Source organism: Arachis hypogaea, chromosome 13 (genome assembly GCF_003086295.3).
Source record: "Arachis hypogaea cultivar Tifrunner chromosome 13, arahy.Tifrunner.gnm2.J5K5, whole genome shotgun sequence".
Taxonomy (NCBI): Eukaryota; Viridiplantae; Streptophyta; class Magnoliopsida; order Fabales; family Fabaceae; genus Arachis; species Arachis hypogaea.
Window position 1 is genome coordinate 47,758,354 of NC_092048.1, and position 8,869 is coordinate 47,767,222.

The window sequence follows — 8,869 nt, forward strand, 5'->3', positions numbered from 1 at the left end:
ATCTAAGAGATACTCATTCTAGCTTAATTCATGTAGAACAGAAGTGTTTGTCAGGCACGCGTTCATAGGGGAGAATGGTGATGAGCGTCACACATAATCATCACCTTCATCACGTTCTTGGATACGAATGGATATCTAAGAGCGAAATAAGATGAATTGAATAGAAAACAGTAGTACTTGCATTAATCTTTGAGGAACAGCAGAGCTCCACACCTTAATCTATGGGGTGTAGAAACTCTACCGTTGAAAAATACATAAGTGAAGGTCCAGGCATGGCCGAGATGGCCAGCCCCCTAAACGAGATCACAGGATCAAAAATACAATCCAGGATGCCTAATACAATAGTAAGAGGTCTATTATATAAACTAGCTACTAGGGTTTACATGAGTAAGTATTTGATGTATAAATCCACTTCTGGGGCCACTTGGTGTGTGTTGGGCTGAGCTTAAGTGTTGCACGTGTAGAGGCCAATTGTGGAGTTGAACGCCAGTTTTTGTGCATTGGCGTCAACTCTGTTTTGGATCTTTCTGCTCAGATTTGGGCAGAGGTGCGTGAACGCCAGTTTACGTGTCATTTGGCAGTATGACTATTTTTTTTTTGTTACTTTCCACGCAATTGAAGCGCCCATTTCAGTTCTGTAGTCCAGAAATCCACTTGAGGCGGAGGTAGATCAACAGCATCAGCAGTCCTTTTCAACCTCTGAATCTGATTTCTGCTCAAGTCCTCAATTTCAGCCAGAAAATACCTAAAATCACAGAAAAACACACAAACTCATAGTAAAGTCCAGAAATGTGAATTTAACATAAAAACTAATAAAAACATCCCTAAAAGTAACTAGATCCTACTAAAAACATACTAAAAACATGTCAAAAAGCGTATAAATTATCCGCTCATCACAACACCAAACTTAAATTGTTGCTTGTCCCCAAGCAACTGAAAATCAAAATAGGATAAAAAGAATAGAATATACTATAAATTCCAAACTATCAATGAAACAGAGCTTCAATCATATGAGCGGGACTTATAGCTTTTTGCCTCTTGAATAGTTTTGGCATCTCACTTTATCCATTGAGGTTCAGAATGATTGGCATCTATAGGAACTTCAGATTTCGAATAGTGTTATTGACTCTCCTAGTTCAGTATGATGATTCTTGACACAGCTTCTTTATGAGTCTTGGCCGTGGCCCTAAGCACTTTGTTTTCCAGTTATTACCACCGGATACATAAATGCCACAGACACATAATTGGGTGAACCTTTTCAGATTGTGACTCAGCTTTGCTAAAGTCCCCAATTAGAGGTGTCCAGGTTCTTAAGCACACTCTTTGTTTTTGCTTTGGACCTTGACTTTAACCGCTCAGTCTCAAGTTTTCACTTGACACCTACACGCCACAAGCACATGGTTAGGGACAGCTTGGTTTAGCCGCTTAGACCAGGATTTTATTCCTTTAGGCCTCCTATCCACTGATGCTCAAAGCCTTGGATCCTTTTATTTGCCCTTGCCTTTTGGTTTTAAGGTTATTGGCTTTTTCTGCTTGCTTTTCTTTTTCTTTCTAAATTTTTTTTTCGCCTATATTTTATTTTATTTATTTTTTTTTCTGCAAGCTTTGTTCTTTGCTGCTTTTTCTTGCTTCAAGAATCATTTTTATGATTTTTCAGATTATCAAATAACATGTCTCCTAGTCATCATCTTTCAAGAGCCAACATATTTAACATTCTTAAACAACAACTTCAAAAGACATATGCACTGTTCAAGCATACATTCAGAAAGCAAGAAGCATTGTCACCACATCAATATAATTAAACTAAGTTCAAGGATAAATTCAAAACTCATGTACTTCTTGTTCTTTTGAATTAAAACATTTTTCATTTAAGAGAGGTGATGGATTCATAGGATATTTATATCTTTAAGACAAAGTTACTAACTACTAATGATCATGTAATGAAGACACAAACATAGATAAGCACATAACATAGAAAATGAAAAACAGAAGAAAGAAGAACAAGGAATGAATCCACCTTAGTGATGGTGGCGTTTCCTTCTTGAGGAACCAATGATGTCCTTGAGCTCTTCTATGTCTCTTCCTTGTCTTTGTTGCTCCTCCCTCATTGCTTTTTGATCTTCTCTTATTTCATGAAGCATGATGGAGTGCTCTTGATGTTCCACCCTTAGTTGTCCCATATTGGAACTCAATTCTTCTAGGGAGGTGTTGATGTGCTCCCAATAGTTTTGTGGAGGAAAGTGCATTTGAGGCATTTACGGAATCTCATGGAGATGAGCTTCTTGCGCCTCTTGAGCTCCATGACTGGGCTCTCTTGCTTGCTCCATCTTTTTCTTAGTGATGGGCTTTTCCTCTTTAATGAGGATATCTCCCTCTATGTCAATCCCAGCTGAATTGCATAGGTGGCAAATGAGGTGAGGAAAGGCTAAGCTTGCCATGGTGGAGGACTTGTCAGCCACCTTGTAGAGTTCTTGATGTATAATCTCATGAACTTCCACCTCTTCTCCAATCATGATGCTATGGATCATGATGGCCCGGTCTATAGTAACTTCAGACCGGTTGCTAGTGGGAATGATTGAGCATTGAATAAACTCCAACCATCCTCTAGCAATAGGCTTGAGGTCCAATCTTCTTAGTTGAACCGGCTTGCCTTTGGAGTCAATCTTCCATTGAGCTCCTTCTACACATATGTCCATAAGGACTTGGTCCAACCTTTGATCAAAGTTGACTCTCCTTGTGTAGGGGCGTGCGTTCTCTTCCATGTATGGCAAGTTGAACGCCAACCTCACATTTTCCGGACTAAAATCTAAGTATTTCCCCCGAACCATTGTAACATAGTTCTTTGGATCCGGGTTCTTACTTTGATCATGGTTCTTGGTGATCCATGCATTGGCATAGAACTCTTGAACCATTAAGATGCCGACTTGTTGGATGGGATTTGTTAGAACTTCCCAACCTCTTCTTTGAATTTCATGTCGGATCTCCGGATACTCATTTCTTTTGAGTTTAAAAGGGACCTCAGGGATCACCTTCTTCTTGGCCACAACATCATAGAAGTGGTCTTGATGGGCTTTGGAGATGAACCTTTCCATCTCCCATGACTCGGATGTGGAAGCTTTTATCTTCCCTTTCCCTCTTCTAGAGGATTCTCCGGTCTTAGGTGCCATCAATGGTAATGGAAAAACAAAAAAGCTATGCTTTTACCACACCAAACTTAGAATATTGCTCGCCCTCGAGCAATAAACAAAAGAATAGAAGAAGAAGAAGAAGAAATATGGAGAGGGAGAGGGAGATGTGTTTCGGCCAAGAAGGGTGTAGAGGGGGGTGTTGTGTGAATTTGATGAAGAATGGAGGGCTTTATATAGGGAAGGGAGGGGGGTATTGGTTCGGCCATATGGGTGGGTTTGGGTGGGAAATTGGTTTTGAATTTTGAAGGTAGGTGGAGTTTATGAGGTAGGTTTATTGGGAAGAGTGGGTGGATGTGAGTGGTGAAGAGGTGATGGGGAAGAGAGTTTGAGGTGATTGGTGAAGGGTTTTTGGGTAAGAGTGTTTATGGGGTTGTGTGAAAGAGAGTGGTGAGAAGAAGTGAGTGGAGGTAGGTGGGGATCCTGTGGGGTCCACAGATCCTGAGTGGATCCTGTGGGGTCCACAGATCCTGAGGTGTTCAAGGATTTACGTCCCTGCACCCATTAGGCATGTAAAAATGCCTTTGTACCCAACTCTGGATGTTCAGCGCCAGGTTGGTGGCCATTTTGGGCGTTCAACGCCCATCTGTGTGCCATTTCTGGCGTTGAACGCCAGAACCATGCCTGTTCTGGCGTTCAGCGCCCAGAAGCTGCCCATTTTGGGCGTTCAGCGCCAGAACCATGCTCTGTTCTGGCGCTGAACGCCAGACAGATGCTCCTCCAGGGTGTGATTTTTCTTCTGCTGTTTTTTATTCCGTTTTCAATTTTTATATTTATTTTGTGACTCCACATGATCATGAACCTAAGAAAACATGAAAAATAATAATAATAGAGTTAGATAAACATTGGGTTGCCTCCCAACAAGCGCTTCTTTAATGTCAATAGCTTGACAGTGGGCTCTCATGGAGCCTCAAAGATGTGCAGAGCTTTGTTGAGACTCTCCAACACCAAACTTAGAGTTTGGATATGGGAGTTCAACACCAAACTTAGAGTTTGGTTGTGGCCTCCCAACACCAAACTTAGAGTTTGACTGTGGGGGCTCTGGTTGACTCTGCTTTGAGAGAAGCTTTTTCTGCTTCCTCTCCATGGTTGCAGAGGGAGATCCTTGAGTTTTAAACACAAGGGAGTCCTCATTCCATTGGAGGACTACTTCACCTCTGTCAACATCAATCACAGCTCTTGCTGTGGCCAGGAAAGGTCTTCCTAGGATGATGGATTCATCCTCTTCCTTTCCAGTATCCAGGACTATGAAATCAGCAGGGATGTAAAGGCCTTCAACCTTTACTAACACGTCCTCTACTTGTCCATAAGCCTGTGTTCTTGAGCTGTCTGCCATCTCTAATGAGATTTTAGCAGCTTGCACCCCATAGATTCCCAGTTTCTCTATTACAGAGAGGGGCATGAGGTTTATTCCTGAACCAAGGTCACACAGAGCCTTAAAGATCCTGGTGCCTATGGTACATGGTATTATGAACTTTCTAGGATCCTGTCTCTTCTGAGGTAATATCAGTTGATCCAGATCACTTAGTTCATTGATGAACAAGGGAGGTTCAACTTCCCAAGTATCAATGCCAAATAATTTGGCATTTAGCTTCATGATTGCACCAAGAAACTTGGCAGTTTGCTCTTCAGTAACATCCTCATTCTCTTCAAAAGAGGAATACTCATCAGAGCTCATGAAGGGCATAAGGAGGTTCAATGGGATCTCTATGGTCTCTAGATGGACCCCAGAGTCCTTTGGTTCCTCAGAGGGAAGCTCCTTATTGACCACTAGACGTCCCAGGAGGTCTTCCTCCTTGGGATTTGCGTCCTCTCCTTCCTTTGCAGGTTCGGCCATGGCGCTTATGTCAATGGCCTTGCACTCTCCTTTTGGGTTCTCTTCTGTATTGCTTGGGAGAGTACTAGGAGGGATATCAGTGATCCTTTTACTCAACTGGCCCACTTGTGCTTCCAGATTTCTAATGGAAGACCTTGTTTCATTCATGAAACTTACAGTGGCCTTAGATAGATCAGAGACTAGATTTGCTAAATTAGAAGCATTTTGTTCAGAGTTCTCTGTCTGTTGCTGAGTTGATGATGGAAAAGGCTTGCTGTTGCTAAACCTGTTTCTTCCACCATTATTAAAGCCTTGTTGGGGCTTTTGATCCTTCCATGAGAAATTTGGATGATTTCTCCATGTTGAGTTATAGGTGTTTCCATAAGGTTCACCTAAGTAATTTACCTCTGCTATTGCAGGGTTCTCAGGATCATAAGCTTCTTCTTCAGAAGATGCCTCTTGAGTACTGTTGGATGCAGCTTGCATTCCATGCAGACTCTGAGAGATCATATTGACTTGCTGAGTCAATATTTTATTCCGAGCCAATATGGCATTCAGAGTATCAACTTCAAGAACTCCCTTCTTCATAGGCGTCCCATTATTCACAGGATTCCTTTCAGAAGTGTACATGAACTGGTTATTAGCAACCATGTCAATGAGTTCTTGAGCTTCTGCAGGCGTTTTCTTTAGGTGAATGGATCCACCTGCAGAAGTATCCAATGACATCTTTGATAACTCAGATAAACCATCATAGAATATATCCAGGATGGTCCATTCTGAAAGCATGTCAGAAGGACACTTTTTGGTCAACTGTTTGTATCTTTCCCAAGCTTCATAGAGGGATTCACCTTCTTTCTGTCTGAAGGTTTGAACATCCGCTCTAAGCTTGCTCAGCTTTTGAGGAGGAAAGTACTTGGCTAAGAAAGCCGTGACCAGCTTATCCCAAGAGTTCAGGCTGTCTTTGGGTTGAGAATCCAACCATAATCTAGCTCTGTCTCTTACAGCAAAAGGGAAAAGCATGAGCCTGTAGACTTCAGGATCTACTCCATTAGTCTTAACAGTATCACATATCTGCAAGAATTCAGTTAAGAACTGAAAAGGATCTTCAGATGGAAGTCCATGAAACTTGCAGTTCTGCTGCATCAGAGAAACTAGTTGAGGTTTCAGCTCAAAGTTGTTTGCTCCAATGGCAGGAATGGAGATGCTTCTTCCATGTAAATTGGAATTAGGTGCAGTAAAGTCACCAAGCATCCTCCTTGCATTATTATTATTTTCGGCTGCCATCTCCTCTTCTTGTTTGAAAATTCCTAACAGGTGCTTACTGGTTAGTTGTAATTCAGAGTCCTTTCAGGTTCTGGATCTGCTTCAACAAGAATATTCTTATCCTTGCTCCTGCTCATATGACAAAGAAGATGGCACAGAAAAAATAGTAATAATAATATGGATCCTTTATACCACAGTATAGGGATCCTTGTGTTAGTAGAAGAAAAGAAGGGAAGAAAATCTGAACTCAGAGAGAGAAGGGGTTCGGATTTTTGGAGAGTTGAAGGAAAGATGTTAGTATATCAATAAACAAATAGAAGAAGATGAGAAGGGGAAGTGAATTTTCGAAAACAATTTTTGAAAAAGAGTTAGTGATTTTTGAAAATAGTTTTTGAAAAAGGTTAGTATTTTTTTCGAAATTTTTTTTTTAAAAATTAAAATAATTAATAAATTAAAAAGAAATTTTGAAAAAGGGGAGAGATATTTTCGAAAATGAGAGAGAGAGAGTTAGTTAGGTGGTTTTGAAAAAGTTAAGAAACAAACAAAAAGTTAGTTAGTTAGTTGAAACAAATTTTGAAAAGATAGGAAGTTAGGAAGTTAGAAAAGATATTTTGAAAAGATTTTTTTGAAAAAGATAAGATAAGAAGATATTTTTGAAAAGATATGATTGAAATTAGTTTTTGAAAAAGATTTGATTTTTTTAAAATCACAATTAATGACTTGATTCATAAGAAATCACAAGATATGATTCTAGAACTCAAAGTTTGAATCTTTCTTAACAAGCAAGTAACAAACTTGAAATTTTTGAATCAAAACATTAATTGATTATGTTATTTTCGAAAATTTGGTATAAAAATAAGAAAAAGATTTTGAAAAATATTTTTTGAAATTTTCGAAAATAACTAATAATTTTGAAAAAGATTTGATTTTTGAAAAAGATTTTGAAAAAGATAAGATTTTCAAATTGAAAATTTGATTTGACTCATGAGAAACAACTTGATTTTTTTTAAAAAATTTTTGAAAAAGTCAACTCAATTTTTGAATTTGATGAGAGAAAAAGGGAAAGATATTTTTTTTTTGATTTTTTTTTATGAGAGAGAAAAACATGAAAATTATGCAATGCATGAAATTTTTAGATCAAAACAATGAATGCATGCAAGAATGCTATGAATGTCAAGATGAACACCAAGAACACTATGAATGTCAAGATGAACATCAAGAACATATTTTTGAAAAATTTTTAATGCAAAGAAAACATGCAAGACACCAAACTTAGAATTCTTTAATGCTTACGCACTAAGAATTCAAGAATGCATATGATAAACATGAAAAGACACAAAACAAAAAATCATCAAGATCAAACAAGAAGACTTACCAAGAACAACTTGAAGATCATGAAGAACACTATGAATGCATGATATTTTCGAAAAAAATGCAAGATGCATATGCAAGTGACACCAAACTTATGATATGACTCAAGACTCAAACAAGAAACAGAAAAATATTTTTGATTTTTATGATTTTCTAATTTTTTTTTTTTTGGATTTTTTTTCGAAAATTAATTGAAAAAGAAAAATTAAGGATTCCAAAATTTTTAATATGAATTCCAGGAATCTTGCATTCTTAGTCTAAAGCTTCAGTCCAGGAATTAGACATGGCTCACTAGCCAGCCAAGCTTTCAATGAAAGCTCCGGTCCAAAACACTAGACATGGCCAATGGCCAGCCAAGCTTCAGCATGTAATTCAGACATGACACGCCTGACATATCCTACAGTCGTGTAAGAGCTGATAGTTGGAAGCCTCAGTCCAAAAGAATTTAGACATGGCTTTACAGCCAGCCAGGCTTCAACATGCTTCATGAAACACTAGAATTCATTCTTAAAAATTTTGAATAAAAATAATATTTTTGAAAATATTTTTTTTTTTCGAAAACAAAAGAGAGAATTTTGAAAATATTTTTAAAAAATTTTTGAAAAGAAAAAAAAAATAAAAAGAAAATTACCTAATCTGAGCAACAAGATGAGCCGTCAGTTGTCCAAACTCAAACAATCCCCGGCAACGGCACCAAAAACTTGGTGCAGTTGCCGGATCAAAAGGGAATCTGGCACTGATGTTACCGAACCAAAAGCTTGCCGAAGACTCAAACAATCCCCGGCAACGGCGCCAAAAACTTGGTGCACGAAATTGTGATGTCCAGGCTCAAACAATCCCTGGTAATGGCTCCAAAAACTTGGTGCTTTGATCTTAATTCATAATTGTCACAACTTCGATACAACTAACCAGCAAGTGCACTGGGTCGTCCAAGTAATACCTTACGTGAGTAAGGGTCGAATCCCACGGAGATTGTTGGTCTGAAGCAAGCTATGGTCACCTTGTAAATCTCAGTCAGGCGGATATAAAATAATCATGGAGTTTTCGAATAATAAATAATAGAATAGGGATAGAGATACTTATGTAATTCATTGGTGAGAATTTCAGATAAGCGAATGGAGATGCTTTTCGTTCCTCTGAACCTCTGCTTTCCTGCTATCTTCATCCAATCAGTCTTACTCCTTTCCATGGCTGGCTGTATGCAAGGGCATCACCGTTGAGTGGCTACATCCCC

At 38.8% G+C, this 8,869-nt stretch overlaps 1 non-coding gene across 1 annotated transcript; it reads left to right on the forward strand.

Annotated features, from left to right (window-relative positions):
* Positions 1-5,781: 5,781 nt before the first annotated feature.
* Positions 5,782-5,889, forward strand: LOC112739354 (small nucleolar RNA R71). Its single transcript, XR_003170291.1, has one exon. It is a non-coding gene; the product is annotated as a small nucleolar RNA R71 (small nucleolar RNA).
* The last annotated feature ends 2,980 nt before the right edge of the window (positions 5,890-8,869 follow it).